The 20,498-nt window shown below is 44.9% G+C and overlaps 1 protein-coding gene and 1 pseudogene across 19 annotated transcripts in view; one reads left to right on the top strand and one right to left on the bottom strand.

Annotated features, from left to right (window-relative positions):
• Window positions 1–20,498, bottom strand: part of TENM2 (teneurin transmembrane protein 2) — a 1,969,530-nt gene that overhangs the window by 93,565 nt on the left and 1,855,467 nt on the right. The gene's annotated exons all lie outside the window — the stretch shown is intronic.
• LOC121010571 (40S ribosomal protein S11-like) lies at window positions 8,154–9,920 on the top strand (annotated as a pseudogene).

Here is a 20,498-nt window from a genome sequence, read left to right as displayed (position 1 = left end):
CATTACTCTTTGTCTTCTTCATTATCAGGAGGAGGTGATGTTTCTTTCCCAAAGGGAGTGTGAAGACAGGGCAGTGGACACCCATCAACTCTGGAAGTGTGGGTGGCCGTGAGATTTAATTACCTTTGCAGGCTTGTCTACTCCTACAGTTGGGAAAGAATCTGGTTGGTTAAAATGAGCTTCTAAAAGGAATCAACATGAGAAACGAGATACCTGGGGATTTATTCCCTGCACTGCAGGCTGCTGGGGACCACACTATTTACCTGTGAGATTCAAAGCCCCCATTCAGCTGTTTACCATTGGCACAAGGTGGCACTTGCCTTCTGGGCTGGCTACAAGTTTGCGCCAGCTGTTTCCAGCCCCTGCCTAGTTTGCTCTGTTAGATTTTTAAAGGAGTTCCTTTAAAAGATTCAACCTCAAAGCCTTAACTGAACACTTACTAGTGAAGCTATGCTCAGGGGGAGGAGGCCACGGGTTAATGGAGAGGCTGCAGAGAGCCATAGTAGATACTGGGTATTTCAGAGTTGGTTGAAACATGAGCATGTTTTCTGTTTGGGGAAGGCTGCCTGAGTCTGTACATCACTCTTACAGGGAAGGGACATCTCCAGGAATGAGAGGGTGTTTATTTCATTCATTTCACTTATTTTCCTCTTTGATCTCTGTAAACTGGGCAGCTTATGGAGAATCCAGATGAAAGCATTTTGTTCAATTTTGGTGTCATTTATTCCCTGTAGCTTGGTATGCAAGTGATTCCCTTTATAACCTGCATGAACTCTCCAGCTTTCTTGGGTATTAAAGGCTTCAGAGAAACATCTAAATTTACTCTTCTTAGTTTCATTTTGTGACAGGGTGGCATGAATCGACTCCAACAACTCACTTCAGGTGTCGTGGGTAGCTCTGCTACAGTCTGCACATAGCACTTGATGGGAATGGGTTATCATCTCAGATTTTAAAATTGAGCTTCACTCTTTCCAGATTATGGTTTGGTGAGTGGCATCACCAACCACCAAATCTGCCTTCCCTACTCCTTGGGCCAAGAGGCTGGTTAAAACCTAGGTTTTGAAGAGTACCTATATTTCCATTCATCAGATGTTCAAGAATAGGCAAACTGAATCAATTATGGTAGAAAGTTAGGACTTGCAGTTACCTTAATGGGGAGGTACTGGCTGGGAAGGACACAGGAGAACTTTCTGGTTGCTGGAAAGGTTCTAGATCCTCACCTTATGCACCTGGCTATATATATACATATATGTGTGTGTGTGTGTGTGTGTGTGTGTGTGTGTATGTATACACACACATAAATATATACATATATATATTATATTATATATATATATATATATATACACACACACACATATCTATAGGATGTATACACACACACATTCATTCATTGGGATGTATATTTAAGATTATGCAATTTATGTACTTGCTAACAGACTGACTTCAGGCAAGATACCAACCTGCCTGTGCTCTGTCTTCCTTATTTGCAAAGTGGGCATGATGATACCTCACATGAGCAATGAGAGGACTAAGATAATCCACGCAAGGTACATGAACAGTTGTGAGCACCTAGCAACCTAGTATGTGCCTCAGAATCTTTTCTATTTCTTTTCTCCTTTTTGAGTCTTCTTGGCATCGTATAGGTTTGTTTAGCACACAGAGTGAGGTACTTGCCAAGTTCTCATTTCCCTAAGGAAAATACAGGGAATCCAGGTGGTGGACCCAATAAATCCTAGGGTCATTCTTGAGATCAGTTAATGATGGAGAGGTAGAAAATTAACAAAGAGTGGAGGGAAGGGGGGAGGCAACAAGTTGGGGCAAGAAGGAAGAAGCCTATGCTGTTTGGTTTTTGTGATGGAAATAAAGGAGTGGTGAGGGCTCACTGGCAAAGGCTGGAAGTGTCTGAATGGCCAGGCACATAAAGAGGTTCTTGAGTAAAAAGAAATGAGGCAGCTGTAGTATTCTTTTTTGCCTTGGGAATTATTTTCTTTTAAGGTGAGCTCTTTCAGGACTGTGTCTAAAGTGTGTGGGGTCCCTAGCAAATATTTTTTGTCCGGGCCCCTGTCTACACGAACAGTTTGAGTTACCCAAATTGACACATCAGCACCATTCTGGCAGGCTGATCTCACATGATCTTGCAAAATTTTCCTCCAGCCAGCAGGAGCAATCTACTTGCCAATCTGTCCACTAGAATTAAGGCTGGGCAATGGGCCCTGAGATATCTCATAAATGCAAATCCCCAATTATCTCTGAGAATCTGGTCAACCTCACATGCATGGGGATGGGGTAAGGAATGAGAGAGGATCAGAAAGCACCCTGAAATGGAGAAATAGGGACCAGGGCTCAGGTGGGTCCTAGTCTGGGCTGGCGTGCTTCACCCATACAGCACTGCTGACCCTGGCCACTCCCTGCCACTGGAGGAAAACTTAGAAAATTTCAAAGGTGGGGGGCACCTCAAAGCTCAAGAACTCACTTGCCCAGAGCAGCACTGGATTCTTGGTCCAGTTAGACAAATAGCAAAATAATATGGGCTTTAGAGTCAGAATGGTTAAACCCTGTTCTATCATTCATTAGCTATGTAACCTTGGCAAGTGAGGCAAGTGGCCGACTTCCTGTGACTCAGTTTTCCCACCTATAGAATGGACTTAATAGCACCTACTTCACCAAAGAGCATGGAGATTCCATAAGATGGTGCACATGAAATGAGATGATGAAGATATTGCACTGAATACACAGGAAGAGTTCAACTAGTGGAGGCTATTCTTCATAATATTTTCTGCACTCCACCAGGGAAGGTACTGTTCCATTTGCATTTTACCCAATGCCTGCTGACAAGTTGGAAGTGAGGGATAATTGAAAGTATTCTGGCTTGATGTAACTAAAAAGTGAAAGGAGCAGGCAAGGCTGACTTGATTTAACCTGGCAATATGAGATTAGTTCTTCATTGCCTCTGTTAGGTCTCCCACATTGCCAACCTTTTAAAGCAATAGATTGGCTGACAGGGTGCTCATTTGGAAGGTTTCACCTGCCATTAATACCCCGGCTGCCTGATGGACCATCGTTACACAGGCATCCCCTCCCTCCCAACCAGAGCAACCGCCATTCTTAAATATTGCAAGAAGTGGGATTGTATTTGTGCTGCTGCTGGAAGTCCTGTTGGAAGTTTTCCTCTCTCCTCTTGCCAACTCTTTTTTGACAGTCCCTGAGTTCCAAGGCCAGAGATCCTTGCTCCAAAGCACCTATGGCTTTTCTTACACTTAGCAATGGAAGATCAATCATGTCTGACCAGAGATCTGGCAGAATGGAGGCCCACTGAGAGCCTCTTTTCTTGGTTTCCTACTCTTCAGGACACGTGCGAAAAAGAAAGCAAAGGCTGCTTAGGAAAACCCAGGCACTGTTACTGAAGACAGGGATATAATCTAGATAAGACCACTTTTTAATGGGACTCTAGCTTACCAGGAAGCTACTGGGGCATCTGGTCAACCCCTCACGTATGGGGTTAGGGGTAAGGGTTGGTAGAAATTTTGTGACAATGAGCTTGTAGTGTGTATCCAGTTTTTCTTTTTTCTTTTTTTTTTTGAGTGTTTATCAAAAGTAAACAAATGGAAAACAAAAACAAAAACAAGCACCATCAATAAAAACCTTTAAAACCAATTCTTCTTAAAATATAACCAGCACTGGAATCACCCGGGACCTTGTTAAAATGTAGATTCTAATTCTCTGGTCCTACAGTGGTCTGCATTCCTTATGTTTCCAGGTAACGTTGATGCTGCTGTTCTGAGCCCTGACTTCCAGAAGTCAGGCTCTAAACCACTGTTGGTCAAGGCATGCTTCCTGACCTCCTGCCCTGGAATCACCTCAGTGATTTTAAAATGCTGATTCTTGCTGTCACCCAGGCCTACTAAATTTCTGAGCATGGAAATGGAAAATTGGCATTTTAAAGAAGATTCCCAGGTCATTCTTTTGCCGACTAAATCTCAAGAACCCCTGCTCTGAATTATTGAGAATGTCCCACGAATATCCATAGCAGTATATCTGTCTCTGAGAGACTAAAGTGGTTTTCCAAACTGGGGGATGTTAATGGGGGTTCCCTGAAACATAGAAGCATAGGTGACACTGGAGGATACAACTTGGGAAATGGTGAAGCAGGTAAGCTAGTTTTTTTTTTTTACAGCAGGACTTCTCAGAGCCTTTGACATGTGAATATGCATCATGAATCTTTAATATTGCAATGGAACATGAAGCATTTCCTGACCATGGACCCCTTTTGTCCCAGAGCATCTCCCCACAATAGTCTAGTGCAATACAGGTTGGGAAGCACTTCATGGACACAGAGCTCTAGGTTTGGGAGCTCTGTCCTTGGAAGGACGAGCCACACCTTCATCTACTCAATACTCACAAGTGGTAGCCCTATCCTTGAATGACCTTCTCACCTTCTCACAAATGCACACTTTGGGATGATTAGGTGCAACACACAACACATCATCACTACTAGCACATTAGCTCAGAGTCCCTGTCCTTGGGCTTCTAGTGCCCCCCAAAGCCAGTGTATTTCAGCAAAAAGACCCTATGTTAAGTGACACAACCTGGGCGGGGGGTCAGTAGGATGAGGAAGCATTAATGGCAACCACGTCTAATCAGAGCTAATGGTTGGCATTTATGAAAAGCTTACTGGGGTGGGGGGCATCTGGATGGTTCGATCCATTCAGTGTCTGACTGTCGATTTTGGCTCAGGTCATGATCTCAAGGTTCATGGGTTTGAACTGCACATTGGGCTTGGTGTTGGCAGTGTGGAGCCTGCTTGGGATTCTCTCCCTCTCCCTCTCTCTCCTTGCCTTCCCTGCTCATGCATTCTCTCTCAAAATAAATAAGTAAACATTAAAAAAAAAAAAAAGAAAATCTTACTGTCTTACTGGGTGTTAGGCACCATGCTAAGTGCCCTACACTCATCCCCTCATTAAATCACCACCAGATTTTCAGGCATCATTAGCACCACTGTTTACAGATGAGGAACTCGAGATTTAGAAAGAAAATCACTTGCAGAAGACCACACAGCTTCTTGCATGTTGGGGCTGGGTTTGACCCAGTTTGTAGCACTCTGAAGCCAAGTCCTACATGGATCTGCAACATAAGGTCTGTTACAGTAGAATGTTCCAAATGGCTAACACACAGGAGTCATTGTGCCCACCACTATGACATGTTATTATCTGCACTAAGCTCTTTTACCTAAGGCAGGACTATGCCAATCAGAAGAGGAACAATTTAAATACATACTGGAGGGAGATTTACCTTTTGAAAATCTGGGATGCCAAGTGTTTTAGCCAGCCCTCTGCCCTCGCTCCCTCTTCTGATAGGTGGACCAACACAGGGCTGTTCCTCTGCCAGCCGCTTAAGCTCCTCTGTGCTTTGACAGCCTACACCTTGCACCTTATCCAGCCATCATCCCATATGCTCATAAGAACACTTTGAGGTGGCTTCTATGATGTCCATTTTGCGGATGAAGAAGTTGAGGCTTGGAAAGGTTAAGAGCCTTGTCCATAATCACACAGATAGTAAATGATGGAGGAGTGATTCACCCTCTGGCTGTCCACCTCCAATGGCTTCTATCCTCAATTCTTCATAGGAGGCTATGAGTAGTCATGGCCTTATAAAGGTATCTGGTGAGTATTGTAGGACATGGGGAACAAAATACTGAGGCTTCAGAAAACATCTTCATTTTCTAGTTGTTCTTTCTCTCAGCCTGCTCTCTTTTTCCTTCCCCCCTTTTCCTCCCTCTGCTGCTTCTCCTCAACCCAAACAGAGCCTCTAGGAATAATGATCTCACTTGATGAGAACTGGCCCACCTTGGACATTCCCTGACAGGCCTCTCTGGCACAGTCTCACCCTTGTTAGCCTAGGGCCATGTTTTTTATACCTGGGGGATTTCTATCCTGGCTGCTGCCATCTCCCCACTTTTCTGTTACAAAAACTACTGGCAACAGAGAGCAAGGGTCTCTGATCTCAGCCACCGATGTCCCCAAATACTCACCCTCTGCCCGCTGTTCCTGGCCTCTTTCAGTCCAGTTATTCCCCCCTCCCCTGTGCCCCTCATCAACCTTGCTTTCAAAGAGCCCACTGACAGGTCAGACAGAAGCCAGCCCAGCAGGGGGTGGCGGGCTGGTGGGGTGGCAGACAATGACCTGCTGGGCCCCTCAGAAAGAAAAGGGGCTGTCACCACCGGCAACACCTTTGAGCAACAAGCTGGAACAGTTACTTTCCGTCTGAGGAGAGACCCCGTCTCCTGGGGGAAGGCGGAGGACTGTTCCCCCCACCCCTCCTTGAGCTGAGAGAATTAGCAGAGGGCAGGATGTCTGTCCTTTTGCTGCATGAAGAAGTTACCCCCAGACTGCCAATTGGGAGAAGGGAGCAGACTCAGCTATTATACAAGCTTCCTGCTGGATTAAGGAAATCTGAAGTACTAATTCCTACACATGACTATTGCCATGGTCCATGTACTATGCTTAGCAGTCCCTGGAGATCTCCTTGTTTCATTTCCACTTCCACTCTAGGGGCAGGCGTAGGGGCTAGGAGCCAGTATTGTACTCCCAATTAACATCACAGGAGCTGGAGGTTTGCAACTTATTGGCTGTGTGGCCTTGGGCTAATTAGCTTACCTCTCTGAGCCTTAGTTTTCTTATCAGTAAAGTGGAAATAACAACAACAACAACAACAATAATAGTTTAACAGGGCCTTTGTCAAAGATTAAATAGACCTTGTGCAAAGGCATTTAGTGTATAGCAACAATCTGTTTACTCTGGATTTATAGATGGAGAACCCAGTCCTAGAGAGGTTAGGTTACTAGAAAGGGTTGGGCAGCTGCTCATGACTGGTAGAGGTAGGATTCACACACAGGTGGCCCAGCCTCAAATATGCTGATCACTCTCACTACTTTACGCGTCACCAAGCTGGCCATGGTTTGTAAAGTCCGGCTTCGCTCAACAGTGATTCTTGGCAGCCCCTGCCTTTCCTCTTGTCTCAGAAGAGGACTATGGAGCTTGTATACCTACTGCTACCATCCCACAGGAGGTCCATGTGCAGGGTGAGCCAAGTTGAAAATAGAGATGAAGAGAAGTATAACTGTGTGTTCACGTCTTACTGAAAATAAATCATATATCTTACATTTAGATTTTCTTTGCATTAATAAAATGGTATGAATGGTAGGTAGTGATTTGGATGTCATTGTATGGGTATATTTTTAATCCTAAAATGAAATGTATTCATACTAAAATAATGTATTGCATTAAAGACAAGTGCTGTGTATCCTAGAGTCTTCTCATTAAAACCTCCATTCATTCAATTCATTTAATAATTAGTTGGCCAAGACAGAGAGGGACCCTGTAGTTAGGAACCTAGATTCTAGAAGGGAAACAATGAACAGATAAATGTATATAGACTTAAAATATTTTTTTAATGTTTATTTATTTTTGAGAGAGAGACAGAGTGTGATTGGGGAGAGGCAGAGAGAGAGGGAGACACAGAATCTGAAGCAGGCTCCAGGCTCTGAGCTGTTAGCACAGAGCCCGATGTAGGGCTTGAACCCATGAACTATGAGATCATGACCTGAGCCAAAGTTGGATGCTTAACCAACTGAGCCACTCAGGCGCCCCTAAAAAGTTTTTTTTAATGTTTATTTTTGAGAGAGAGAGAGAGAGAGAGAGAGAGAGACAGAGACAGAGACAGAGAGAGGGAGACACAGAATCTGAAGCAGGCTCCAGGCTCTGATCTGTCACACAGAGCCTAATGTGGGGTTCGAACTCACGAAACCATGAGATCATGACCTGAGCCGAAGGTGGATGCTTAACTGACTGAGCCACCCAGGCACCTCTACATGTATAGTAGACTTTGAGAAGGTGGTAGTGTTTTAAAGAAAAGTAAGGCAGGACAAAGGGTAGGCGAGTGATGGAGGAGGGGGTTTGCTATTTATCTTTTTTTTAAAATTTTAATTAAAAAAATTTTAACATTTATTTATTATTGAGAGACAGAGAGAGACAGAGCATGAGCAGAGGAGGGGCAGAGAGAGAGGGATACACAGAATCTGAAGCAGGCTCCAGGCTCTGAGCTGTCAGCACAGAGCCTGATGTGGGGCTCAAACTCACAAACCATGAGATCATGACCTAAGCCGAAGTCAGACACTTAGCTGACTGAGCCACCCAGGCGCCCCAAAGGTTTGCTACTTTAGATACAAGGCTTTCCAGAAGTGTTTGGGGAGACACCTGAAATGAGGAAACAAGTCATGGAAGCCTTTGGAGGAAGAGCATTCTGGGCAGAAGAAACAGCAAGTACAAAGGCCCAGGGTGGCAATGTATCATCAGAGTAGAAACAACAAGATGGTGGACGTTGGGCGGGATAAGGGAGAAGAGTAGACAGAAGATGTAAGTGCTGAGTAGAAGCAAGAGCTCACTAACGCAGAGCAATGGAAGCCAATGTTGTGACCTGGACGCCATTCTGTGGGAGATATAATGCTCAGGGAAGGTTTGCATGGGGGCATGATGTGATCTGACTTTTAAAAGGATTCTTCTTTTTTTCAGACAGCCAGGAAGATGATGGGAATACAGACTGAGCATGCATACCAAAAGCAGTTGACCATCTTTCAAAACAAGAAGAAGGTCCTGCTGGAAGAAATTGGCAAGGAGAAGCTCCTGCAATACTACAAAAACATTAGTCTGGGCTTTCAGACACCTAAGGAAACCACTGAGAGCACCTATATTGATAAGAAATGCCCCTTTACTGGTAATGTGTCCATCCGAGGGTAGATTCTGTCTGGTGTGGAGCCCAAGATGAAGATGCAGAGGACCACTGTCACCTGCGACTACTACCTCCACTACATCTGAAAATACAACCGATTCAAGAAATGCTGCAAGAACATGTCTGTGCCTCTGTCCCTCTGCTTCTGGGATGTCCAGATCAGTGACACTGTCACTGTGGGTGAGTGCTGGCCCTTGAGCAACACTGTGCACTTTAAGGTGCACGAGGTCACCAAGGCCACCAGCACCAAGAAGCAATTCCAGAAGTTCTATGACTTGACATCTGCCCATACCCCAAGAAAATAAAGTTATTTTCCCAGTCTTGGGCCTAGCTAAAAAAATAAAAATAAAAGGATTCTTCTGACTGCTTTGTGTGGAATAGGCTGGAAGTTGGAAGACCAATAGTCCATCCTAGTGAAATTGGTGGCATGATCTGGGTTGAGGTGGAAAGATATTACAAAACCATGACCTTGATGGTTGTGAATAAATGGAGGGCCAGACAAGGGTGCATGCCCAGATCTGTGTAGCAACATTCATAGACAAAGGTGGCACATGAGAAATTCAGGAATGACCATTGCAGCAGACCACATGATAGTTGGGAAGTGACGGTTGTGGTGTTGGACACCAAAGGGTGCTTCGAGTGATGGGCGCCAGTGGGCTGGACGTTTCTCCCTGGATCTGCTCTCCCTGAGCCATGTGTTTTATGAGAGAGCATAGCAGAAGTAAGAGTAGAGGAAGCTGGCCCCAGTGACTTCAGTGTCCCTTTCTCTATGGATTCCCCTTTCCCTTGCCTCTCTTCTCCCAGAACTCAGCAGCCTTGGACTCTTTGGAGAACCTAATATACAACTACTTTCAGAAGAAGGGTCTGGGAGGAGCACAAGCAAGACATTTAGAATTAGGAGAACTGGGCTCCAATCCCAGCGCTTCGCTGTTGACTTTGGGCAAACTACTCTCTAGCTCCTCAGTTTCTTTGTTGGCTAAATGCAATCCTCCATTGTTAAATGTCGGCAACTGATTCAAAGATGTTTTGTAGGCCAGATATTATCTGAGTGAGCTATCCAGATCACTGGGTTGTGATCTCTGAGGGAAAATACCATTCATTGTAGCATGAGTGGGTGTGGGATTGAGGAGGATACTTTAGAACAGGGACCAAATAATGGATTTCTGATTTTGAAATGTTATGTATTACTTGACATGATGGGCTTTTGGTTGGGAACAGTGTGTGTGTGGTTAGAGGATCTGAAGTCACATTACATAGGGAGATACTAATAATTAGACCTGTCATTTCAATAAGGTGGCATTCAGGCACTTTCTATAAACTTTCTAGTCAAACCTCACAAAATGTCTGCGAGGTTGGTGTTGCTGTTCCTAGTTTACAGATGAGGAAACAGAGGCTTGGATGGGTTAGGTGCTTTGCTCAAGGAAGTAAAACCAGTAAGAACTGGAGCCAAAACTTACACAAGTCTGCTTGACCCAAGAGCCTGTGGACCCTGGCAGAAAAGGGCACAACATTGACTCTGTGCCTGAGGGAGAATGGGAGAAGCTCCAGGAAGTCACAAAGGTAAGAGACCAGGGCCAGCTACCACATACCCTCTCCTGGCATGCTCTTCCCACATCTGTCCTTTATTCCAGTGCTCTTAAAAATGGTGACAGATCCTGGGAAGTTGGGGCCCTGAGCCCCTCTCCATAGTCCCATCTCTGTGGTAGGTGAGTACAGTGATGAACCCAGGGTCCATATGCCAATCAAGTTGCCACTGCCTTGGGATGCAGAACTTTTTGGCCTGTACTCACCATCAGATGACCCAGGGATGCCACACTTGGAGGAATCACTCTCTGTTAGCACTTGGGTTTCCCTCAAAATGACACCCATTGTGTCAAGTCAGTGATTCCCAAAGTGTCAGTATCACCTGGGTACTTGTTAGAAATGCATATCCCTCGGCCCTGCACCAGACCTACTGTATCAGAAACTCTGAGTGGGGCCCAGAAATCTGTGCATTATGCCTTCCAGGTGATTCTGATGCCCACCAAACCATAAGTGTTTTCCATGTATTAACTCATCTGAGCTCACAGCATCCTATGAGGTGGCAGCTAGCATTACAGAGGACAAAACAGACTTTCAGCGAACAGTTTGCCCCTATTCATACTGTGAATTAGTGGTTGAGCCAGGACGTGAACCCAGAGCTCCCTGGCCCCTAAGTCTCTTTATCACCCTCCCAGGCTGTCTCCCCTTACAGCGAAAGATGCACATATGCAATGGAAGAAACATAAGGACAGGCCACTGTTTCTCCTCTGCTGTAAGCATATGTGTTTAGGAATAACCCAAGAAGATAGATGATTGCAATTTTGAAGACCAAGATGCTAAATGGAGGAAGGCAAGGCAAGTACTTGGGGTGAACTTCACTCTGCCCATCAAGGCACATAAGACCTGGCTCTCTCTGTCCAGACCTGCGTCCCAAGCCTCACCCTCCACCACTCTCCACACAGGGTTGTCCTGTCAGTCTTCTCAGAGGTCCCCAGATGTGTGCTGCTGCCTCATGCCTCTGTACCTTTGCCAGTTTCTCTGCCCACAGTGCTTTCCCTACGTTCCTGAGAGAAGTGCTCTGTAGCTCTCTAAATTCAATTTTACCTGCTCTGGAAGCCTCTGAAGCCCCTTCCTTCTCTGGGCTGCCATAGCCCCTCAGCCTTATTCTTAAGTGTATTTTTTTAAATGTTCATTTATTTTTGAGAAGAGAGCACAAGCGGGGGAGGGGCAGAGAGTGAGGGAGATGTAGGATCTGAAGAGGGCTGTACACTGATAGCAAGTAAGCAGGATGTGGGACTTGAACTCACCAACTGTGAGCTCATGACCTGAGCCAAAGTCAGACACTCAACCGACTGAGCCACCCAGGCGCCCCATCATCTTTATTCTATCCTGAGTATATGGCTTTGTAGTGTCTGGTTTCACATATGTTTCATCCCCTCCACCAGACCTTGGATTCTTTGTGGACGAGTCTGTCTCATTCACTCATGTGGTCTGGCTCTGTGTGTGTGTGTGTGTGTGTGTGTGTGTGTGGCTGGTATAGGGCAAGGTGTTTGTTCACCACCATCCATGACAAGAGGTGCGAACAGGGTCAGGACTAGGGTAAAGTGAGTGAGGCTGGCTTCAGTGCACAATTAAAGGGGCTCACTCTCTCTCAGGTGCATGGGTGCCTAGTCTAGTTCTTAGGTCTCAGATTGACCTTATCAGTAATGCCAGGCACACATTCTCTTGAGGGTGACGGGGTCCCTGTGGGGGCAGCATGGCATAGAGGAAAGTGTGCTGGATTTACAGACAGGGAACCAGGCATCTGGCCCAGATCTGCCCTAGCCTGCTATTTGGCCTTGAAGAAGTTCCCTTCCCTCCCTGGGATTTTTGTACCTGCTGGAGAATCCATATTTTAGCCTCTCTGACTCTGACATTCCCAGATTCCATGATTATTGTGAATCAAAGAGGTAGTGTCCCTCAGCGTGTGTGGCCACAGAATTCTGGAAACGGGCTTAACAGATCAATGCTGAAATACCTTGAGCTCAGGAAAAGGGAGGGAATTCCCCTGGAAAGGTTTGGTTTTCATTGTGGGGGGGGGGGGAGGGGGAGAAGGGCAGGCCCTGACACAGAGCTTTGGAGCACACCTTGCAGTTTCCTTTGGATTCATGTTCGGCCACATAGTTCTGGCCCCTCTCCAATCCCCCAGAGCTCTTGGCTGAGAAGATAGAAAGTCAAATAAAAGAGCACAGGCCTTGGGCAGCTGCTCGTGCTGTGCTACAGAGAATGTCTAGCTATTTAAAGTCCAACTGTTCCACTTTCCCTGCTTGTACCCTAGCATTCCAGTGCGTAAGCACTTTGTGGGAAAAATGCATTCCACATAAAAACTGGGGGGTGGGGAAAGCTAACACCAATGCTATTTTTCAGAATGCTACAGAATTCATGTTTCTGAGGGGCAAAGGGTATTAAACACTTATAGATTGCCCTGCTCAGGTCCTGGACACAAGAGTCAGCTGCTGCAAGGGGCCCTCAAAGAAGGTTCTTGACTTGCATTCTGAGTCCTGGCATGGCTACATTTTAGCTGTGGGGCCTGGGTAAGCCAATCCACTTATCTGGCCCTTAGCATCTGCCTCGATGTAAAGGATACTGAAGGCTCTTCTGGGCTATTGTCGTGATTTTTTGGGGCAATGTGGGTAAAGTCTTAGTAAGTGCTCAATGCATCACGTCTCTGACATCAAGCCAAAGGACACTCCCTGTTCTGGAACTGTCCAGACCCCTCAGATATGTCCCTAGGAGATGTTAATATCTGCACCAGATTTCTCATTGTTGGCATTATTGACATCATGCCTTGTTGTGGGGGCTGTCCTGTGGATACAGGATTATTTTGCAGCATCCTGGGCCTCTACCCACTAGAGGCCAGTAGCATCTCCTTCCTTCCTCCCTGCTGTGACTCATAAAATATCTCCTGATGTTGTAAAATGTTCCTTGGAGAGTAAAGGTACCCCTGGTAGAGAAACACTGGTCTGGACTAAGGGGGGATTGTGGGAGCAAGAGAGCTAATCCTGGCACCAGGGCCCTTGAACCTTTATTCAAATGCTGGTCACAGGCACCAAGAGGGTACTTGCTGCAATCCAGGAAGTTTCTCTGGCCAAGAAAAAATACAGGAAGCCAACACAAGGCTATAAATGCTACCTCTTTGCCACCAGTTAAATCTGTGTTTTGATCCTTTAATTCCCTAAAATAAGTCCACAGTGTTTTAAATTATTAACTTTTTTTTTTTTGCAAATTATGCATTTTAATCACAATTTTATGAAGAATATTTGATTTGATTTGTCATCTAATCAGGGAAAATATAATCCCTTAAGAGACACTTAATAATCATTTAAACTACTAAAAACTTCATTATAAAACACTGAAAGTGTGATGTTAGGTAAACCCATGGACGTTTACCCCACCTGCCAACAATTCCACGGTAAAATACATTTAGTGTGAAAAGGTCTTCAATGGACAAGTTTTCTGTTTGAGGTGACTTTTACTGAGGCTTCTTTATAAAAAAATTCTGCACTTGTTTGACCCTTCTTCAGAAACAGACTCCAAATTTTGTTAGCATTTTAGAAATGAGCTGCTGCCTTTACAGTAGCAAAGCAATCTATCACAGTGGTTAGTTGGAAGCCTATTTTGAATATTACTTTCTCAAACCTCTGTATCCTTATCTGTGAAATGGAAAAACTATGAAGAGACAGATTCATAGAACCTATGTTCCTGCTATGAGGACACAGACAACATACCAGGAGGATACAGATGGGATAATTTAGGAGTGTGACATATGCTGTGAAGGAAACACCACAGGGGGATGGGAGAGAGGCAGGGGTAGATTTTACAGGTCAAGACAGGCCTCTTTGGGGAGGGGGCGCTGGAGTGAGAACGGAGAATGGCTGCAAGGAGCCACTCATGCCAAATGCCCAGGTCAGAGCATTTCTGGCCCTGCGTCAGCAAAGGCCCTGAGGTGTGCCTCAACTTAGCGTGTGAGGATGAGGGGCTGGCCAGAGAGGATGCAGCAGAGTGGCTGTGGAGGGCAGTTGGGGACAGGTGAGAGAGAAGGAAGGGACATGTCATAGAAAGCCCTGCAGGCTAAGGTGAAACATTTGATTTTGATTTTAACTACATGAGAAGCCCTTTGAGGGCATGGCATCTGATTTAAAATTCAAAAATGATCTCTCGGGCTGCTGTGTGGAGGAATAGACAGCATGATGCAGGAGCAGTAGCATAGACCCCCACCTGTTGGTTGCCTTTCCCATTACCCAGATGCATACAAAGCTCTGCACAGGGCTCACTGCATGTAAACTCTCAACCAATGTCACTGATTATAGTCTTTATATGCAATAAAGAATGGATTCTATCTCTTTTTTTAAGTTCCATAGAAAACTGGCCCCCAACCCTCAGTTTCCTAAACAGAAGGTTCTCTAGTTAAATATGTTCCCAGAGGTCAAAGATCTTATTTACACTAGATGATCCAGAATAATTTCAGCCCTCTGTTACCATGTGGTCCTCAGTTGGGGTTAGTTCTGCTTCCCTCCCAAGGAAAAGAGACCCAGTGCCTGGCCAGCTGGCAGTGGCCTCACGGCCAAATTTTCCTCCTAAGCATTAGATATATCGTCTTCCTCTCTGGGAGCTAATTGGGGACTCTGTTTATGACTCCAGATACATTTGCCACAAGGTCTTTGGACTGCAAGGGGAATCCTCATCCAACCCAATTAATAGAGCAATGTTGCACTTCTAAGCTGACCCCCACCCAACCAATCCATCAACATGATTTCCACACATTAATCAAGGCATTTACAATGGGTTCACCAAGCTTCATCTCTCATTGGATGAAGAAATGGGACTATTTGGACTTGACAACTATAACTCTTCCAGAGTCCCTGAAGTCCTAAGCTTGGCTCTGCTAAATGCACAGACAAGGTGTTATTAATTAACAATTGAGATAAATGCCGGAATAGCATCCCTGAATCATGTCAAACCAATTTGGATGGTTATGGGATGGGGAAAGGGGGGAGGAGGCCATGGGCAAGGGGTGGGCTTTGTCTGTTCCAAGTGCTTTGGACAGACTCCAGTGTTATTTCTCCTCATTTAGACCTGGCTGGAGTGCCTGGAACTCAGGCCAGCATCCACATCTCTTAACCCAAGGCAGCCTCCTTTGGAGACAAACAAGGAACCAAACTCCGCAGATGGAGGAGAGCTGGAAAATACTGTTGTGAAGAGCAGCCTGAGTGGAGCCTTTAATTTAAGGAGAGAAATGTAGAAGCTGCTGGTGGATGGAAGAGCCACAATCAGGGGTTAATGACCACACAGAATGGTGGCTTTGAAGACTCTCCTAGGAGAAAGACTGAAGACATTGGCCTCCATATTGTGATGGGCTTTCTCTCCTGTCCTGTGGCTGACACCCACACTCCGTGATAGTCACTTCTCTATGCTCCCACTGAAGGAAGGTCTTCCACTCTGTCAGCCCTGACTATAATAATTATAATAATGTGTTTATACATCTTATCTTTCCAGATGGATGTGGACTCTTTGCAGACATGTATCATATCCTATTATTTTCAGTGTCTAACATTCAGTAAACCCTCAATGAATCTTTGTTAAACCATGAACAAATAGCTAGTGGATGGGTGGATGGATGCAAATCTCCTGATGATGGAGAGTTAAAGGAGTTTTAAAATTTGAAGGTTTTTAAGTTTTTTTTTTTATTTTCAGAGACAGAGAGGGAGAGAGAGAGCAAGCACAAGGAGGTGAGGGACAAAGAGAAGGAGAGACAGAATCCCAAGCAGGCTCTGCATGATCAGCACAGAGCCTGGTGCGGGGCTCGAGCTCATGAACCATGAAATCATGATCTAAGCTGAGATCAAGAGTCAGATGCTTAACTGACTGAGCCACCCAGGAGGCCAAAAGTTTTTTTTTATTTGGAAGCAAACATTGGTCACCTCTTCATCTGGGAATGGGAAACACTTCTAAAACACACTGAAATTATTCACTTGAAAACTAAACATGAGAAAGTGTTAATATTTTTTCAATTACTTTTTTTTAAGTGTATTTAGTGATTTTGAGAGAGAGAGAGAGAGAGAGAGAGAGAGAGAGAGAGAGATTGTGTGTGTGAATGGGGGAGGGGCAGAGAGAGAATCCCAGCTAGGCTCTGCACTGTCAGCATGAAGCCCAATGTGGGGCTCGGCAAAGGGCTCAAACTCATGAACTGTGAGATCATGACATGAGCTGAAATCAAGAGTCAGAGGCTTAACCAAATGAGCCACCCAGGTGCCCCACTTATTTCTTCTTGAAATAAAACTCCCCTTTCCTCACTTTACTTCTTTTGTGTTCTAGGAATTCTAGGAGGGAGCGTTTGGGGTGTAGGCACTATGACCTTGGGCTGGGTCAGCCCACTCAGTGGAAACTATTATTTAAACAAGTTTGGGTCTGCAGACCACTTGTATCAGAATCCTCTGGGGTGTTTGGCAAAAATGCAGAGTCCTATATCCCATATTTGACTTAATAAATCAGAATCTCAAGGGCAGGGGCCTAGAAATTGAAATGTTTTTTAATTCCTTTTTTAATGTTTATTCATTTTTTCAGGGAAAGAGAGAGAGAGAGAGAGAGAGAGAGAGAGAGAGAGAGAGAGAGAACATGAGCAGGGGAGGGGCAGAAAGAGAAGGAGACACTGAATAAGAATCAGGCTCCAGGCTCTGAGCTGTCAGCACAGAGCCCAATACGGTGCTGGAGCTCACAAACTGTGAGATCATGACCTGAGCTGAAGTTGGGTTCTTAACTAACTGAGCCACCCAGGTGCCCCTAGAAATCTAAATTTTAAGCAAGCTCTCCAGGGTGGTATACAATGCTGAAATTTGATAAGCACTAGTTAGAACCTCAGTGGTTATGGACTGTGGGAAAATTATTGATTGGGCTCCATCTATGTGGATTCGGCATCCGTTCTAGAAAACAGCAGCAACATCACTACTAATGACATTAGAGCTGGCAGCAGCCAACATGTGGGGACATCCCATGAGCCAGGCACTTTGTGAAACATATTGCATACGTTCCTCAGTGAAACTTCACATCTACTAATGGAGGTGGCATTATCATGCCTATTTCAAAGACAAGAAAAGACTTTGAGGAGTCAAGTTACTTGCAGAAGTGGGACACCAAGACTGATCTCTGAGCCTAGGCTTTTAACCTTTATGATGTTAGGGTGTCACCTGAGTAACCAGAGAAGTGACAGGAGAAGGAATAAAAGTCTAACTTTCAGGGCTGTGTTCAAGCAACAGAGGGAAACACAGACAGCTCGCTAATGCAGTAAAGCAGGATGTGATGCAAGTGGGACTGTGGACAAGCTCAGCTTAGGAAGGGCTTTCTCCCACCCCCTCCACTTCAGGCCCCCACCCACAGACTGGAGAGGACATCTGATGGGATTCCATGGGCACTTCAGACAGATTCCCAGGTTGGCTTGAAATGATGGGAGCTGGGCTTTGTAGAGACAGAGGGCTGGAGCTCCTGACTCTTAAGTTCTGGGTGATAAAAGGGTGTGGGGAAGGAGAAGGGCCTGTCTTTCTAGGCCAGACGGTCTAACAACGCTTCCCCACTTCGAGGTTCCCACTTTTAGAGGAAATCTACACCCTTTCTCCTACCCCTGGCTGTGATGAACTAAATCTCACACCTCTGACTTGGTGGTGATAATTAAATATTACCCGCCTGTCACTTGATGCACATGTTGTGTGTATTCTCAGACTTTAATGAGCTGGTATTTGTCTTCTGTAAGCAAAAATATTTCTTTGAGTCTCTTCTTTTTCAAATTGGGGTGAGCAGTTCAAGTGAAGATCTCTCACTATTAAAAAGACAGTCTACTTGCCGGCATGTGTGTCTGAACTGTTTCTACTTCTTCTTAGGGTCAATGGCAGGGAAAGCTTGCCCCTTCAGAATCAGCCATTGCTTTCCTGAGGGTAAGTTAGCGGTCACGTGGTTGGGGGGGCGGTTGTTGGGAGACTTTGAAAGCCATGGGATTAAGAATGCAGGGAACCAGCATAAACTGGTTTTGTGGGATATTTGAATGCAGCTTTTTCCAACAGGGCTTCTCCTATAAGCACCGCAGAATCCAGAAAATATTTGAGTGAAAATTTTCTCAAGTCTTCTAAGGAAGGCACTTAGCTAGTACCATTCGAGATGCATAGGAGGAGTTAACTCATTCCATATAATGAATGTCTTAGGACAGTGGCTCTCAAAGAGAACCTGCATCAACATTACTTGGAAATTTACCAGAAGTTAAAATTCTTGCATCCCACCCCAGGTCTGTGGAATCAGAAATTCGGGGAGATTTAGCAATCAGTGTTCAATCAAGCCTTCCAGGTGGTTTTGCTATAAGCTAAAGTTTCAGAACTACTAGTGGCCATAAAGCACCAGGGCTTAATTCTCTCCCAGAGGCGCCCAGTGTGAAAAAGGCCGTTAAAAGGGCTTCAAATATCTGCGTCAATATTTGTATCTATATCTATCTCAGTTTAAAAAAAAAAAACAAAACCATCTATCACTTTAAACTGAGATTTTTTTTTTTAAACGTAGAGTGTTCCCAGATGAAAAAATGATTTGCCTCTTCCAACTTACTTTGGATGAGCATTCTGTTACTTCCCCATTCATGAGGTTCATAACAAATGTGTTCATTGCAGCTGCTCCCCCAGGCTGATATTCATGCTCTGTCTGGGTGCCTCCTCTGACCTACTGTCAGGTTTGGAAGCCACATAGCCTTGGTTGAGAACTCCCAAAGCAGGAGAGAGCCTGGGGCAGAACTCCTACTCCCACCAAAACAAACAAAAAAGTGATATAATTAGTGTGCTGCAGGATTGGATCTGGAGTTGATGAGGAGCAACTTTAATATTTATCAATAAACAGCAAAGTGCTTAGCACACCTCCTAGGGAAGTAATTAACCATAAAAAGGATACTCTGCGCTGAGGAATCTCCTCCAAAAAAAGAACTCAGTTAATTGTGAATTGCTTACGCCAGGTGAGAGACAATCCGTGTCTACCTCTCTCACCTGACATAAGCAACTCTGAATTAACTGGGAGGTTCTTTTTATAAACACTATGCGGAGCCTTTTTTTTTCTTGGTGGCTAATTACTTCCTTGGGAGGTTTGCTTTAATAGTTCCCATAACAAGGCCATTATTGTCTTTAGCATAATCACTGCCTCATTTGCTTTTGCGCCTTGCCTTTCTGATGCTCTGCCTCTGCCCAGCGGGAGGGACCCTGCGCTGTGCTTGTAGCGTAGTCCTCAGACCAGCACCAGTCGCACCTACTGAAGTCTCCTCTAGCTCCACTATTTCAGGAATTTGGTTTTCTCCTGGAAGGAGCTGCGATCAGGGAGGGGTAGGGCTGGTGGAGAAGGACATAGATGGTGCAGGTTATGTTGGGGAGACTGAGTCCCCCTTCCCTATGTGCAGCATTCCAGCCATTTGCTATGCTTTTACCTGCTGACATCTGCAGTGGGGAAGGGCACCAGAGCAGCAGCTCCTTTCTGCAAGAGGAAGGAGCTGATCTATCTGTAAGCAACCACTTTGCTAAGTGAAATCACCAGGGACCAGGAAAAAAAAAAAAAAGCAAAAACTGAACCTTGTCAGGATAGGTAATGTGATTTTGACTCAGTCTTGGGAAAAAAAAATGTATGGATATATGCAGTTATGCCTCACTTCATTCAAAAATGAATTAAAGTGGCTTCTGTTTTGGCTCTGTTTCAGTAAGGTAATGAATGAATGGGAGCTCTGTAAATTACATTGGCTCTATAAACTTTTTTGATTGGTGTACTCCTATCATTATATGTATGTTAGCTTATTTACACATTATGTACATGTATAACAGCAAGAATATATTATGGAAATTGCAAAGTGTCTATTAAGAGGACGAGGAAAAGTAAAAATAGAATATCTAACACTTTCAACCACCACCCTGATGGATTACACCCCCTTCTGGACACTACCTAAACTGACCTTGGGGTCATGAGGGCAGGAGATGACACTTCCAGAGCACAGGGATTGACAGAGTGGGACTATACACATTTTTATTAAATCAAATAGTTGAATGCATAGATCCTGTTACACTCTGAAACAACTTGCACTCTGAGGGAATTCTGAGCAGTTAGTAATTTTGGTGGGAGTGGGTCACACACCTGTACTAAAGCCTAGG

This window comes from Herpailurus yagouaroundi, unplaced genomic scaffold (assembly GCF_014898765.1).
Source record: "Herpailurus yagouaroundi ecotype Mexico unplaced genomic scaffold, PumYag 29, whole genome shotgun sequence".
Taxonomy (NCBI): Eukaryota; Metazoa; Chordata; class Mammalia; order Carnivora; family Felidae; genus Herpailurus; species Herpailurus yagouaroundi.
Note: the sequence above shows the minus strand (reverse complement) of the source record. Positions and strands in the feature narration are given on the sequence as shown.